Source organism: Dermacentor variabilis, chromosome 7 (assembly GCF_050947875.1).
Source record: "Dermacentor variabilis isolate Ectoservices chromosome 7, ASM5094787v1, whole genome shotgun sequence".
NCBI lineage: Eukaryota > Metazoa > Arthropoda > Arachnida > Ixodida > Ixodidae > Dermacentor > Dermacentor variabilis.
In genome coordinates this window covers 52,866,586-52,883,985 of record NC_134574.1, presented here as the reverse complement: position 1 = coordinate 52,883,985, position 17,400 = coordinate 52,866,586, and the positions used below count along the sequence as shown (strand labels likewise).

The 17,400-nt window shown below is 45.7% G+C and overlaps 1 protein-coding gene across 4 annotated transcripts in view; it reads right to left on the bottom strand.

Moving 5' to 3' along the window:
• LOC142587437 (uncharacterized) overlaps window positions 1-17,400 on the bottom strand; it is a 249,503-nt gene that overhangs the window by 146,158 nt on the left and 85,945 nt on the right. For 2 of the 4 annotated variants that reach the window (XR_012829531.1, XM_075698455.1), the window contains one exon: window positions 302-1,215. The exons of the other annotated variants lie outside the window; for them this stretch is intronic. The gene's annotated coding sequence lies outside the window, so the exon portion shown is untranslated. Of the gene's footprint in view, window positions 1-301; window positions 1,216-17,400 lie in introns of those variants that run through there. 4 annotated transcript variants of the gene reach the window in all.

The following is a 17,400-nucleotide window of genomic DNA, read 5'->3' as shown; positions in this document are numbered from 1 at the left end:
TACAAAAAGCCTGGGCAGTGATCACAAATGAATCAAAACCACTTTAGGAAGGGCCTGACCTGGTGAGATACCTATGAAATTAATAAGCATATTAGGCCAGAAAAATAAAATTGCAACAACTTACTGAACAAATAGTTGTAGAGGGAGATGTTCCACAGGACTGGAAATTGAGCAGAATATTAGTGTACAAAGGTAAGGAAAGCAAGGACAACATTAAATCCTACCGGCCAATAACTGTCACATCAGTCATATGCAGATCAGCAATGCAGATGGTGAAAATGAGAATGGAGGGATGGGCAGAATGTGAAGAGATCTTGGGAGAGCTGCAGAATGGATTTCGAAGGAACAGAAGGCTAGATGATAATTTGTGTTATAACACAGTGCATAGAGATAGCGGCAGCCAGGCAGAAACCGCTATGGATAGCTTTTTTAGGCATTAGAGGAGCCTATGATAATGTATACCGAGAAAAGTTATGGGGCCAGTTGAAGGAATATGGTCTGCAAATGCCTGGTCCTGGAACTCTGAGGGGGCTGCATGCCGAGGAGTCGGAGGGCGGCAGCAGCAGGGGAAGAAGTCCTACTCTGGCATAAGCTTTTCCCTGCCATCGTCCCTTTTGGGTTCTGTGCCCCTGAGAGGCAAATGGGCAAGGAGTAGCGAGTACTCTGAGCCCAATAGCGCTTGGCAAATGCAGAAAAAGGAGTTCCGAAAGAAAGCCTCTCCTGAGTAGCAGTCGCACCAAGCGTGGTCGGGGCAGGAAGGTCCCAGGATGCGTGGGCTTTTGATCGGTAGGCTGAACGGAATGGCTCCCTAATAGGCACATAGGCTCCCGGCGGATGTCAGAGTGTCATACGCTGATAATTGTGGTGAGGGGGGAATTATACGGTTCATTTGACGTGCCAGTAGTGGGCAGCTTCTGTTTTTCAGCAGACTGTTTGTACTTTAAAAATTCCTTTGTATAATTCACTGAATTGGATACATCATAAAAATGTTCGCCGAGTATATCTGCCTGTTCTTGTATTGTTGTTTGCGTGCCTGGACTTGTAACGGTATTGTGTAAGATAAATAATCTCCCTGAAACTTTCCAACCTGTTCCCACATTCGTTTAGATATGACTGAACTGTTTATTGAAGATATTGTGAGCATTATAATACTCCTTCATCTTCATTTGTATACATTCATCATCATGGCCAGTGTCATCATCTTCAGCGTGCGACCTGCAAAATAAACCATCGAGGTTTAACAGCTGTCTCGCAAGTGGTGGAAGCTGCTCTGGATCCCTTGGTGCTCTACGACTGAGTTTCCCTGGAGCTTCTTTCAGGTTGCTGCTTGCTCTGCCGTTCGGCCGCAATGCCCCAAGAAGATCCACCAGGAGCCTCCAGCATCGCCATCTCTGCCCACCGGCCATTCCTTCATGGACCGTCAGCATGCAGCAGCGCAATCCCACTATGTTTGCTGGCCTTTGTAGTGACGACATTGGCGACTGGCTGGACAATTATGACCGCGTGAGTGAGTCTAACTGGTGGGATGATTAAACAACCTTCACAATGTCGCATTCTACCTCAGTGACGTTGCCAGGACTTGGTTTCTTAAGCACGAGAGCACCTTGCCTGACTGGGCAGCATTTGAGCACCAGCTTCAGCAGATTTTTGGCGCCCCCAACGTCCGCTCTGACATCGCCAAGAAAAAGCTTGACGGATGCATGCAACTTCCCAGGGAAACATACACCTCTTATATCGAGGACATCCTCGCCCTCTGCCACCGTGTTGACGCCACCATGACGGAATCTGATTGTGTTTGTCATATCGTAAAGGGCATTGCCTACGTCGCATTCAACACACTGATAATCAAGAATCCGAATATCGTTAACGATGTGATCATAACTTGCCAACACCTGAACGCACTGCAGGCCACCCTTTTACAACCTGTCGCCTGTGACACGCCTCCTTCCTTGGATGCGGACCTGCGTATGCCGATTCAGACTCTCATACCCGAAGAGCTCCAAGCGTGTGGCCTGCTCAGTACTCCTGCTCTCCAGCCTCAACCTTCGGTTCCTGGCCTGCGCTACATTATCAAAGAGGAGCTGTCCTCCATGGCCTGTGCTGCGAGCTGTGCCCCTCCTTCGCCGTCAACCTCGTATGCTCAGGTTGCGGCTGTGCAACCAGCATTCGTTCACACTGCTCCTCCTGCTCCTGCTACTGCCCCCAACCATCTGGCGACTCTACCACCCTGTCCGCCTGCCACAGGATTTTGCACTACCCGGCCTACGCCCCGCCCCATTTGTTATTACTGCGGTATTCATGGCCACATTTTGCCGCGTTTTTGCCGAAGACGACAACAGAACGAACGCCATGGCTATGATGTTTATGAGAGAGACCCGTTGCTTCCTCCCTACCAGCACCGGCTTTCCCCACACTCACTTTCTCCTCCTACCAAAGTGCCTCGCAACTAATGTCCAGGGCGCCGCCACTCGCCCTCCCTTCTCCGACGCTCGACATCAACCCTGCAACCGGCCATCTGCACTCCTTACTACCGATCGGAAAACTAGATGGTGCAGTTTTTGGAGGGAAAGCTGCATGGCTCGTACAGACTACCATTCCTCCAGCGTGCCCAGACAATACTTTACTCATGTGTGTAGAAGGTGTAGCAGCTCTAGAATTTATTGTTACGGGAACAGCTATTTCTATTATTCACGCTGACTTGTGCTCGCGTCTACACAAAGTTAATACACCTTACAATGGAGCTCTTCTTCATGGTGCAAATAATGTCGTGATTCGGCCATCGGTGCAATGCACCGTTCGAGTTTCGATCAACGGGATATGCCACCATATCCAGTTCACAGTGTGTCGTCAACGCCTCGCTAACTTGACAGAGACCAACAATTCTGATGACGTGTATGAACCGCGCCTTCGTTTACGAACTGCTGACGATTGTATGGTGCCACCTGGCCGTGAACAACTCGTAGTTAACTGTGACATCACCGATGGCAATGTTTTAGTTGCACCGTCAGCCCACTGCCTATCTAAAGGGATTGCTCTGGCACCCAGCCTTGTTTGCTTCACCAACAGCACGGCCACTTTGGCTGTACTGAATACAACCACTGAGCCAGCACTGCTTCCTAAAGGCGCTGTTGTCATGTGCATCTTGAACAATCAGCCTGTCTCTGTGCTTAGCTCGACTAATGCTGTTTCACAACCACCAACAGCTATAGATCCGGTACCTGCTTCTGTTCTCGCTAGTGCCATCAGCACCAATCTAATGCCACAGCATACAGGGGAGTTACCGGCATTGTTATCCAAGCACAGACTCCTTCGACGTCCACTGTCCTCTTCTGGGACAAACTTCTGCGACGGCTCATCGCATACACACAGATGGCACTTCCATTGTGTGCTGGCGGCCATATAGTGTTTCTTCCGCCGAAAGCCAGATCGTTGATACCCACGTTGCCGACATGCTGAATGCAGCATAATTCCCCCTTCCTCAAGCCCTTGGTCGTCACTTGTTTTGGTGCATAAGAAAGACGGCTCAGTGTGATTTTGCTTAGACTACCGTGCCTTGAACAAAATAACCCGCCAAGATGTATACTCACGGCCCCGAATTGATGATGCGTTAGATTCATTACAACGCACTGAGTATTTCTCCAGCCTTGAGCTACGCTCCGGGTACTGGCAGATCACCATGCACGAAGCAGACAAGGAAAAAACTGCCTTTGCCACAACCGATGGACTTTTTGAATTTAACATAATGCCTTTTGGCCTGTGTAATGCTCCCACCACGTTTGAGCACATGATTGACACCGTACCATGGGGCCTAAAGTGGAAGACTTGCTTATGCTACCTTGATGACATCATATTTTCGTTGACTTTTCATCAGCATTTGCAGCGCCTCGACGAAGTCCTGACATGCCTTTCAGCTGCTGGCCTTCAGCTGAATACAAAAAAGTGCCACTTCACCAGCAAAACCATTAAAATACGTGGACACCTTGTCAGCAAGGAGGGCCTTCGACCCGACCCCGATAAGATTACCACTGTCCTCCGCTTCCCCAGGCCTCAACGAGCCACAGACTTGCGTAGCTTCCTTGGTCTAGCTTCGTATTTCCGGCGCTTCATACGTAACTTTGCCACCATTGCGGTGCCGCTCCATCAACTCCTTCCTTCTGGAGCTCCCTAAGTATGGTTGGACGAATGCCAAACTGCTTTTGACGCCCTCAAGCGTGCCCTCACATCCGAACCTGTGCTTTGTCATTTCGACAACACCGCACCCACTCTTCTACATACTGACGCCAGTGGACACGGTATCCGTGCTGTTCTTCTGCAATGTCAGCAAAATTCTGAAGAAAGTGTGGTTGCATATGCAAGTCGCACGCTAAAAGCTGCAGAGAAAAAATACGATTACCGAGCAAGAGTGTTTCGCCATTGTTTCGTCTGTCCAAAAATTTCGGCCTTATCTGCACGGCCACCACTTTACGGTCGTTACTGATCAGCACGCCTTGTGCTGGTTGGCGACGCTAAAGAATTTAACGGGACGTCTTGGCCGTTAGACACTTTGTTTACAAGAATATGACTTCGAGGTTACCTACAAGCCTGGAAAGAAACACCAGGATGCCGATGCTCTCTCTCATTGTCCCCTACCACTGTCTTCAAACACTGCTTGCTTACCACCTTCTGTGAGCACACCGCAGGACACGTCATCTGCATCCCCTTCACTCGCAGTCCTCAACCGGCTCCCATCCAGCCATTTTCGTACGTTTGCACCTTGCCAACGTAGTGACTCCTACTGCCACTCTGCTATGGAACGTATTCGCAGATCATCTCGCACACCTAACGCTAGGCTCCGTCGGCAGCTGAACTTCAAAACTGAAAATTCAATGTTATACCGGTATGTGTTTCATCCCAAAGGACACCATTGGGTTCCTGTCGTTCCCCAATCACGTCGGGCCCAGGTACTGGAGACCTTTCACTAGCGCGTCACGCATTTTCTGGGATCCGTGCCCATACCTCCGACACTTAAACCACCGTCGAGGATTTGGGATGTATGGCCTATCACATACTTTGATATAGCCTCCATCCAATGTACTAAGGCAGCACACTAGTATCAAAGGTTAGTACAATGTGCTTTGTTCGAAGTTCGTTATTCCTGCGGATTAGGATTCTTTCTACCTCGATCTTTCAACTTTTTTTCTACTTTCTACTTTTTTATACTTCAAGCAGCTCTTCGTTACTAAGGTCCAAGAAGTAGTCTTCCATGGCTCGTGTTCATGGTTCCATGTGCCAACACAGAGGCTGCTACATCACCAATGCTTTCCAAGTCATTCATTTCATCGTAGTGGGTTTTATCCTTCAGTTCAAGGAGCAGGTCTCCATTGGACATCTTTGCGACTTTGTAGGCAGGTCCTATCATGTTTCCAAGGCATTTCGCCACCAAGAAGGAGGAGAATTTATGCACACTCATGTTTCCTTCACTGTGGATTACATGGTACTTAGGGAAGTGTTCTTCAATGTTCTTCAAAAATAATTGAAAGGTTGCATCGGTGCACTCTCTCTTTAGAGGGCAATCAAGAGAAATGGGTTTACTAGAAGCCATAATATAGGGATCTTGAGTTCGGCAGCAGCGCCAACTGCGCACCACGAGCCCAACATGGGGACGGAGCAAATCTTACGAGTAAGACAAGCCCTCGCCAGTTGTACAGTGCTACTATAGCCCAATCTCGAGTACACAAGGTTAACCCTTGCTGCCAGGAAAGTCGGAAGTAAATAGAAGAGAGGAGAAGACAGGAGAGATTGAAAGGTAGAGAGAAAGACGCAGATTGGAGAGTGGGACAGGAAAAGGTAACTACTGATTCCCCCGGGTTGGACAGTCCCGGGGTGCCGTCTATGTGAAGCCGAGGCCAAAGAGGTGTGTTGCATCCACCGAGGCGCCGTAGAGATTTAAACACCCGGCATTGGCTCGACCCCCAGGATCCACTTTTCTCCGGACACGGCTAAGCAGCGCACGGTTAGACGCGGGAGGATCCAACCCTCGTGTGCTCGGGTACGCGGTGTCGCAACACACCAAACGCCTGCCAAAACAGACACCCTGCAGGGATGAAAACGATGTCTGTCGACACTAGGCAAAAGATTTATAAGATTATCTATGCACCTACGTTATGACTGAGGCCGAGCCGAAGCAATCGACACATACGTTTGGTAAACTGTTTGGCATCTCATGCAGCATAATCCATTGTGGTATGTGTTTTGTTTATTTAGAGCCTCCTGGAAATTTGGCATGCCGCCGTTGCACCGACAGCGTGCCGGTGTGCTCTGCGACCAGCTTCTTTTCCTTGATCTGTCATGGACAGATATGTTCCTTGCTCGCCACGCACCCACGGAAAGGAAGAGGATATCGTCCACCAGTTTAGTGAACACTGCAGCTATGGACGACCAGACTTTTCGGAGGCTGTTCCGATTTGAGAAGGATGACCTCCCCATGCTCAAGGATGCCTTGCGCATGCCAGAAATCCTGAGCAGCTAGGGAGTCACTGTGTTGGCAGAGGAAGCTCTCTTGATGAGTCTGCACAGACTTGCATACCCCAATAGACTGTAGGATTTAGAGCACCTGTTCGGCTATCACGCATCCACAATGTCAAGCATCGTCAGCCTACTATTCAGTCAGATTGACAGCTCCTTCGGGCATCTGCTGGGCAATTTGAACAACCACAACTGGCTGGATCTGAGTGATCTGGAGGATTTTTGCAAAGTAAGTGGGCGAAAATTGTATTGGTGTGATTTTCTTTCGCACACTTATGTTCGTGCACTGCACCCTTTTTGTGCTTTTGTTTTTGTGCAACAGGTAAATGTTGACTTGATACGAGGTATTAAAAATTTGTTCTCCAGTTTTGCATGCGGCACGCTATGGCTGCTCATTGCTGCCGCCATCCAATTGCCAGTAAATTAAGTAACTGTTTCAGCAGCAAATATATACTCCAAGCTCAAATATATCATGACACTAAGCTCAGCATTACCGCTAAAATTGAGCATGTATATGCAGAGTTTTGACTGAGGAGGTTTTGTTTGTCTTAGCCGGCTGTGTATGACAGAGGTGCTCCCCTGCACAATTGTTGGGGCTTTGTGGATGGCACGGCAAGGCCCATTTGCTGCCCTTCAGTGAACCAGCGCCTGTATTTTTCCGAGCATAAGAGGCACCACACACTCAAGTACCAAGCAGTGATGTGTGCCAACGGGATTGTGTGCCAGCTTCATGGGCCATATGAAGGGCGCAGGCATGATGCTGGTCAGTGTTTCTTTGTTTAACGTAGAGTTTGTAAAACAATTACAGCTAGATCTACTGTATATAATGTTAGGGCATTGCAAGCACTACAGCTGACACAGAACGAAAGTAAGACAGAATACTAAGACAATATTGCGCGCGAGTCGCAGTGCAAGTGGCACTGCGTGTGGCTTTCAAGGTGCCCCCTATAGGGCCCGCATGGAGTGTATATTCGCTTTAAGCCACATATGCGGGCACATAACGAGTGCATAATTATCCCTTACCACTCTCCTGCCCTGTGACAGCTGCCGCTGTGACACAACTGGCGCGGTTGCGCTGCTAAACTCGACCTCGCGGGTTCGATCACTGTCGCGGCGGTAGCATTCCGATAGGGGTGGAATTTTAAAAGAAACTCGTGTACTGTGGATAAGTGTATGTTCAAGAATCTCCAGTGGTCAAAATTAATCTGGACTTCCCCCACTATGGCGAGCCTCATAAACAGAAGGTGGCCTTTCACGCATGCCACCCTATATGTAATTTTAATGACTGGAGCGTGCTTCAGAGCGCACCGCACCGATTTGCCTAGAAAGGAGAGAGCTGCTGCGCGCACTAATTTCACCCGTTGCACAGTGGCAAGTACTCAGTACTGTCGCGGAGGTGCAGAAAAAAACGCAGTGGTCGCGATGTGTCGTCAATGTACACACATGCTTGCCTCATTCATAAGATGGCCCGCTTTTACGGACACGTAACCAGAACACTAACTGCTAACAATGTGCGCAATCCCAAACCAGGCTATCCATCCCCAAAACTTCATTACCATAGTGCGTGGAATCACAATAATTCTGTCCTCCTTCAGGCATTGCTAAAAGTACAAACTTTATGGTAAATTGAGCATGTGTACGCAGATTGATATTTTGCCAGTATTCTCTTGTGTAATTTTATTTTTTTCCTTACGAGTGAAATGAAATCGCCAGATACTTGTTGGCTCCAACTTGTTCATTTGGCTCACCAGTTTCCTGCTGTTACATGTACCCTGAAGAGCAAGAATTACTCGCATCGCCATCAGTTCCCTACTGCGTGGTTTCGGCTTTTCAATCTACAGCATCTATAGCTTCATGGTGATGCCGACTGAGGAGCGATGCTATTAACCCTTTATTGACGAGTGTTGCCCACAGGCAACACACCAGAAAATATTTTTTTCTGGTTCAGTTTCGGTTTTGGACGCTTTTGTTTTGCTCCAAACTCTGCCCATCTTACTACCACATGGGCATGTGGCGCCATCTGACGTATAATAAAGAAATTGAAGAAGAGGAAAAAGAAGTTTGGCGCGGAAATCTCTGCACAGCAGTCGCCTACACGACTTCAGACTCTGACCATCAATTTCCTGGTAAGCACTTTTTTTTTTCCGTGGCTTTTCGCACTTGCTTAGAAGAATGCCTCAGTTTGCCTTTTTCGAATTACGTCTATGGCTAATTTGGTGCCCGTAAGGGCACGTCTCGTGTTTGTTGCCCATAGGCAACACCCGGCACTATGCTGCGTTTTTCTTCCTGTTGAGTTTACAGTGTGCCTTTTTTTGTGTTTGTCTGCTAAACTGCCTACGCGGATAACGTACGTGCTGCAAGGCCTCATGCAGGACACATGGATGGATCCCAACATATTTTATGGAAAAATAGCCGCAAAGGCGCCCCCAGAACACAGTGATGACTCTGATCTGGAGTCGTGAAGCGACGAAGAACCAGAGAATGCTCCTTCAGCCCGGGCATGTAAGCATTTATTTCGTTGCCACAGCCAGAATTACGCAAACATTCAATTCGAGCCACAAATGAAGTAGCGTCCGTTGCCAAAGGAAGAGGTGCGATGTGGGGTGGGGGGGACTCGACCACAAGGGCGCGTTTGGCTCGGTGCTCCCGCGTGTAGCCGCCGACTCCTGTCACGACAGACAATACCATGCGTTCCCCATTTCCCTGCCTACATATATGAGACGCCCGGTAGCGTGTGGCGCTCCATTTATGCTGCGCAGTAGGTGTTTCTTTGTGCGTTTGCAACACCATCTTTGCTTACGCAGCTATCAAAACTGTAATTCTTCAGTTTGTGTTATTAGGACTGCCTTATTCACACGGGTACTTCATGTAGTAATTTTTTAATTACGTTTGCCTTTTCTTTTTCAGCATGTTTATATCGCATCTGCTTTCTGTTTAATTTGCACAGCTCTTTCGGCTGAATGTCAAGATGAAGGCATCTCTAGAACGCCAAGCACAGACAGTATTGAAGAAATTCCCAAGCCTTCGAAAAATGGTCCTGCATGGAGTGTTGTCCAAGGCTCCATTGGTAATACCATGCCAAAGTGGAAGGACATGCCGCCCTGTCCATCCCCGATTGAGTCTCCAATCAGTTATTTTAGAGAATTTTTTGACATGGATTTTTTGTCTCTAATCTGTGAGCAGTCTTCCCTGTATAGCGCTAAGAGGAATCCCAACAAACTTACTTCAATGACTGTCAACGATTTGGTTGCCGACACCATGACGAGAGACAGATGGGAAGAAATCAAACAGTCACTGCACTTCAATGACAACCAGGAGGCACCGGACCTCAATGACCCCGAACGTGACAGGTTGTACAAAGTGCGGCCCCTATTGGACCATGTGGTCTCCAAATGCCGTGAAATACCAAAATCTCAGAAACTATGTGTTGATTAGCAGCTGGTGCCTTTCAAAGGCCGCAGCTCATTGAAGCAGTACTTGCCAAACAAGCCGAAGAAATGGGGTTATAAACTATTCCTTCTCTGCGATGAGTGCGGCATAATGTACAACTTTGAAGTGTACACAGGCAAAATTTTTCCGCAGCCGGGTTTTCCAGACATCGGTGCCAGAATGGCGAGTGTCATGCCTCGCGGTCTAGACTACACCCTGTATTTTGACAACTGGTTTTGCAGTGTGGACTTACAGGTGGTCCTCAAAAAGGCTGGTATCAGTTCCGTAGGCACAGTACGCAAAGCTCGCCTGAAAGGATGCAAACTTCCATCCGACAAAGAGCTAAAAAAGAAAGGGCGTGGCTCTTACGTGGAGATGGAGACGACATTTAAAGGGGTGAGTCTGAGGGCTGTGAAGTGGTTTGACAATCGTCTCGTCACGCTGCTGTCCACATTTGCATCGGCATCACCAGAGAATACTGTGAAGCACTTTGACAAGAAGACCCGAACGTCGCTGAGCATAACTTGTCCTTCTATTGTAGGTGTCTACAGTGAGTGCATGGGCGGTGTGGATCTAATGGACATACTTGTGGCGCTGTACCGCATCAACTTGAGATCCAAAAAGTGGTACAGGCGGCTATTCTTCCATTTATTGGATGTCATAATCGTCAACTGCTGGCTCCTGTACTGCCGAGATGCCACTGCGGATAAGGTGCCACACAACCAGCAAATGACCCCACTGCATTTCAAAGAAGAGATAGCGTGCGTTTTGAAACAGCAGGGAAAGGTTGCAACACCTCCTAAAAGGCGACCGTTGGGCCCGTGAAAAATTGAAAATGAACTACAAGCGAAGAAGCGCCGTGGGCCAGCAGCTCTTGTACCCTGCAAGGAGATTAGGCTGGACACTATTGATCACCTCCCGATGTTTTCTCCCAAAAAAGGTCGATGCAAATACCCCAACTGCACAGGCATTACACGTGTAATGTGCAGAAAGTGTAACGTACACCTTTGTTTCACTCCAGAAAAAGAGTGCATGTACAAGTTCCACACTACCCCGTAAGAATTGTGCAATGACGCCTACTTAAGGACTCATGCCTACTGTTGCCCACAGGCAACAAAGCTATATTTCAGCTGATATGTATAGCAATATTTACAAAGTATGCATTGTCATGCTCTAATAAGTGCAGATATGAAAGAAATAAACGATTTTTCAAGTATTTTATTGTCTCTTCAATAAAGGGTTAAGCAGGAATCGACTGCTGTGACATACAGAGCTGTTGAAAATAGAGGCACTGTAACGTAAAGTTATTCCAAACTACTTCTACTGCATTTTTTGCCCTTAGCTCTCCACGACTGGTTAAAATTTTTCGGAGTGCCCATACTTCGCCTGTTACTGAACAGGTAAAGCTTCACTTACTAAAACTTCACATTTAAAGGACCCCTCACCAGGCCCCATATGAAATTTTGGTTATATGCTGGAAGTTGTTACATGTTCTCTAGGGAGCGTTCTGCCGCAGAAATTCTTCGAGTCGGCTCCATTAATAGCAGAGATAGAAATATTTCAGTTCCACGAACCCATGATTTAGGCAGGCGGGCTCCACTGCATAGCGAGACTCTGCGAGACTCTCCACTCGCCTCATCTAGCTTCCGCAAGCAAAATTCCTTCCCTGCATTCTCCCATGCCAGACCTCGAGGTTCGCGTCATACATACGTCACGGGCCCCGCCTTCACTTTTTTTTTTTTTTTTCAGCGAAGCGCTTTTCCACTGGTGGCGTTGCGTGCAAGCTGTTATCGTTTCATGCAGCGCATGCTTTCTAGTGTTGCATCTCCTGGCGTGGTCACATGAATGGCGCCAGAGAGAGCATCCAGCCACAGGAGTGGCACGCAGACCAGTGCCAACGCAGCGTCGCACAATGTGACCAGATTTATTTAACCAGAAAGCTCCCAAGCAATTGTATAATGTCAAGGAAAAGAGCCATAATAAGTATTCCTCAATGCATTATTTATGCCTTATGTATAATTTTAGGCTAAACAAAATATTCAGGGCAGTGCAGAAAAAATACACAAGGCTAGGCTTCAGAAAACTGGAAGCGATATTGACGTGAACATCATGAGGAGGCGGCGCGTCGGCGCGCAAAGCTGAGCTGGCTGAGCATAGAGCGAAGTAGGTGCTTTTTCTTTCTAGATGCCATACACCACATCATGGAAAAAAAGGCACCAGCTTTTGCTGCTAAAATGAAGCTCCTGCTTCTCATTATTTTGAAACGGCAAGAGCGACGCCGCCGGCGCTGGCGGGTGCAACCTGTGTTCATGAACCGAAAGGAAGGAGGGCTGTATTACATGGCGGTGAGTCCCATTTGCTGTTTTTTTCCCCGTAATAATTGTGCTAAAACGTGCTACTATGGTTGCTCGAGTATTGATACACCTTTTAACAACTCTATGGTTGTGCCAACTCCTGCGCACTTTTAAATACTGTTTGAGGTCTATTCTTCGAGTTCAATTTATCTCGTTTATGGCCTAGCTTTCGACACAGGTGTGCAAGCGTTAAATAGCTATATGAAGTGGCAAATGTATGTTGCACAGAAGCGCATTGTTCGCGATGCCAAGTTCGGAAACTGGGCCGCTTGTTGTAGGTTAAGTAATCCTTTTTCTGGCTCTCTCCAAGGTTGGTGCACTCATGTTCCAGACCGCGTGTTTACTGTCACTCATTGCCGCTAAAAGCATGTGTGTGCATGTGTACACGCCTTTTAAAACAAAAAATTCTGTGCTCGGTTTGTCATTATTCCGCAGAACATATTTGTGGATGTATATCTTTGCGCTGAATCTTATACCAGTGCATGTTGACCTGCAAAGTAGCGCCAGTGAGCAAACCACTGTTGTGTGTAATCAAACACTATATCACGGCATAATGCCTCTGCATTTATTATAGCCTCGAAAGCATCTGTAAAACACAGCCGTCCTATTGGAACAAGGCTTAACGCTGAATAACTTACTTGATATTGTTCATTTGGGTTACTCCATTCTTAAAAACTGTGCAAGTGGTTGCTCTGGTTTATGTAGCACTGAATAGTGAGCAAAGAGGTAGTGTTCTATGTTTTCAAAGAGTAAGCAACTAGACACATCCGTACATAAAACATGTAAGTATAATGTCAGCTCGTAGGTATTTTCAAAGTGCATCTTACCTCTTTCATTACAGAGAGAAATCAATCAATTTGATTGACAGTTTTTCAAAACGCTGTTAAACATTGCTGTTAAAAATGTTCCATGAGCAATGCCATGCAACGCATGAAGGGATGACTGCATTTTAACTATTGATCAGATTTGACGATTTTCAGTACACTGAGGAGTTAGAAAAAATAAAACTTTGGCAGGAGGCATCGTCAAAACTAGCCTTTACTGCTTCTAGCACTACCACAAACAACCAACACCAAATTAGCGCTTTGATCAACTTGGCAACATAATTTTTAAATTACAGCAGCAGGCTGTCCAATTTTTCGGATCAGATGTTTACGCAACTTTTAACAATGTCACAAACAGTACATGCCGAGTAGTGCATTGTTTTGATGATTGTGTTAGACTAATATGAAGCACTATTTTGTTTTTCTTGCCCCGGTAGGCTGCTTTTAACCATCACCATTTCAACAGCATATGTTCAACTTTATGAGCAATCCTTCCCATCGTGTCAAGTCTTTCGTCGCACAAAAGCACTCAGTCGATCTCAGACCGACCTTTGGCAGCTTTAATAGTCGTTTAATCTCTTACTTTCAGAAAACTACCCGTGCAGATGCCCTAATTTATTACTGTACAATACTGTGCAACTTTGTACATAACTGTACAGTGCAGTACTAGTGCTGTACAAAGAATGTGAAGGCCCCAGCACCAGTTCTTGGGGCACGATTAGGCTAGCTTGTAAACAAAAAAGCTGATTGAACACAATAATCAAATACGAGGAGGCTTGTGCATGCTTCGAGAGACTAGGCAACTGCTCCCGGCACCAGAGGCGCTTTCCCCTTTTCATATCTGCAAAGAAACTGCGTTCCCGCAAAACGTGGACTTCATTCACTATGGCTGATATTCATGCCGCCTAATACACATTTTTGCCCCCATGGTTTAACTTGCAGAAGTGGCGAACTAGAAGCAAGGCGCATATTTTGTACATTTCAGATTTTTTTCTTACTTTTTGTACTTATACTGAAAATATCAAATTATTACTTGCATCCACACTTATTGAGGTGCTTCTTTGAAGTTTTGCATAACAATTGTCAAAAAGTATCTGAGCAAATATTTCTGCATTACTAACCTTCAAAGCATGAATGATCAGGATAAAATTTAATTTGTCACACTGCACGTTGCAAGTATAGTATGCCTTGAAATAAAACTTCACAACACAAAAGCGCCATAACTGAGTACATTTCCAGCGAAACAGTTGTGCATGTTTTACGTTGCCTGCTTTGCTTCTCTTATGTTTAACCCACCCCATTCCTGGGCAACAGGGTATGTGCCACACTTGTCTTTTCATAACCTTTCCTTACCATTCTTCCCTCGACAAATATCGAGCATTGTCTTTGTCCTCATTACATTTATGTGTCAACGAATCACATTGGGCATGTGCACGAACTACTTCTGGTAGTTTTCCATAGCTTGTAAACTGCATTAATACTTGTTTAATAATGCATTATTCACCATATATTTTTTTAGACAGGTGGTGTTGAGTTTGCTCACGTCTATTGTGGACCAAATAAAGTTGTTTCACTCACTCACTCACTCACTTCCAGATGCGTCGGATGAGAGAGGGTGACCACGAATTTTTTTTCCAGTTCTGCAGAATGACCCCACAAATGTTGGACATATTACTTCCATTTCAACGCGAGTATGTATTTCAAATGTGAGTATGTTGTGAGGGACCCCTTGAACCTGGTGAACGGCTTGCAAATAGCCTTAAGGTTGGTATAAGTTCAGTTTACTTGTATTTAATTTGGAACACTAGAATAATAAGTTGGAAGGAAGCTGGTGATAGGATGTGCAAGTCAGTTTTGCAAGTACATTTTGCAGTAGGTAAAGAGCCAAGCTACGTGTGTAGTTGACACTGCTCTGGTAATTTGAACGGCTTTATCACTGCCTATAAATAACCTACCGGTACAACTTGATTTCCTGTATAACAAGCCAAGGCGCTGCAAAAATCATTACTGTCTTTCAGTAAGCTGTCAGATTTGTATTTGTTGATTGGTGGTTAACTAATGTCTATGTACTATAACTTCATATTTATGTAACAGCAATTAATGCAGTGAAACATGTGCTTAGCATATTATTCAAGATTTTGAGTAATAAACAGGAACTCCCAAGCTGTCAGAGCATCTGTGTGACCAGTACTTCATCCCTGACTTTATCATTACTGTCAAATAATGGTAATAATATTTCTAATAAACTTTTAGATAACCATGCATACATTTACTGGCCATCCATCTTTTGTTCCAGCTACCTTGCATCTGGCCAGGAAATAAAGGACGTGGCATTGGCATACAGAGTGGGCATCGAGATGGCTCGCCTATGTATTCATTTCTGCTGTCGAGTCATTTGGGCACAACTAAAAGATCACTTCATGAAGGTAGGGAGCACATAATAACATTAAAGGATTTTGAGTTCATTTGCCACTCATTATTTAGCATTTACACACGCAGAATGGCTTTCAGCTGACCTGATTTGTTTGCCTATGTTATTAGCCTATTTACCTTGATGTGTGTACTGCTTTAGTCCTTGCAGTTCCCTTTCTAGAAAGTACCATTCTGCTGATGATTGTGTTAGTGTGAATGCACTTAGTTTAATTCCATGTTGCTATGCATATTTCACAACATGCTAACATACCTTTTTGCATGTTAAATGCAGGCGTACATAACATAACTGCCTTTTACCACTGCTGGCACTATTGTACTTGTTTCATTGAATAGTGATGGCAGTGCATAAAGGAAGGCATGTGACACGTGTTCATCTTGCTTCTTTGAAACAGCCGTTTTCCAGCACAGGGTGGCAGAGTAATGCGCATGAAATGTTAATTGTGATACTTGCACCCATGTACACTTAGTTTGAAACCATTAAGTGGCGTCCTGGCCAAACAGCCACTCTTTCATTTAAATCAATGGGCAGTTCTAAGCACAAAATGATTTGTAACATTGTCACCCTCCTAACTTACAGATTCCTTAGCACAGCCTTGCACACTAAACCTATTCTTTAACCATCTACACCAGTACACTTCCTGTGTAATGGCTGCTGCAAAACATTTTCTTAATAAATTCAGGTGCCCTCCGAGGCTGACTGGACTGAGAGTGCCCAAGGCTTTGGCTCCCATTGGCTATTTCCCAACTGTTTGGGAGCTGTGGATGGCAAGCATGTCGCCATCACTGCACCTCCCAATTCCGGCATCCTATAATTGAACTAGAGGGTAAGCTTGTTCACTAGGCACGTTTAAGCACACAATTCTTGCCATCTGTCACATATTACAGAGTACATCAGTAAACCATACATCTGATCAGTTACACAAGATGCAAAATTATTCCAGCAAATCACGTTCTTGGTTGTGGCATTCTTTTGTTGTTAATATATGTTCACTATACTTTCATTGTGCAGTTTTACGTGCTCATTAATTCTCTGTTTATCAGCTGTTGGCAAGGTGATGTCCCCTTCGAATACTAAGTTGACATTGGGCCAGCAGACATCAAATAAACAGTGTTCTCTCCTCAGTGGAATTTTTCAAAATTGTAGACTCCAACATAAATATCGAATACGACCACAACATTCTGCTAGTCACAATACCAGATTCACCATGTGCACTTCTGAGGTCGTCTATGAAATTCGTTGAAGCTGCAGAAATGTATACATTGGACAGAATGGGCAATGGTCTATGATTAGAGTGAGAGAGCACTATAACAATGTTAAAATTTGGTATGGTAGCCATCTACCTGCCTACAGTAAGAAATGCGCATGCACTGCACTCTTTGGTAGTACCAGGTTCCTGAAATTTGCAAAGACCAATAGGAGAAAAATTGTGAAGGTGTACTGCATAACAATAGCAAAAGTGTATCATCCGAAGACATATTTCTTTGGCTAAATACCTGTACATGAGTTGCCGCCCCCCCCCCCCTCTCCTGTGCATGCTGTCAATCCAGGTGGTTCTTGTTATTCTATAGATAACAGGCTGGTGCTGCTTTGAATAAAGTTCAGGTGGCAGTCAGCATCCTATTGGACTGCTTCAGCATACATTGAAGATAAACCAACTTGTTGCTCGCACAAGGCAACGGATGTGCATGTGGTTTCTAGGTAAATGCAGACGATTGCTGCAAATTGCTACAGACGCTGCTTTTCACAAGTCGTGAGTGACTTGGAGCAGTCACAACTGTTTCGTTTGAAATGTACGTATTTCATGCCTAAAAGTGAGGCGTCTCACTACTCTGTAGAATTGCTGCATTTGTTCTTA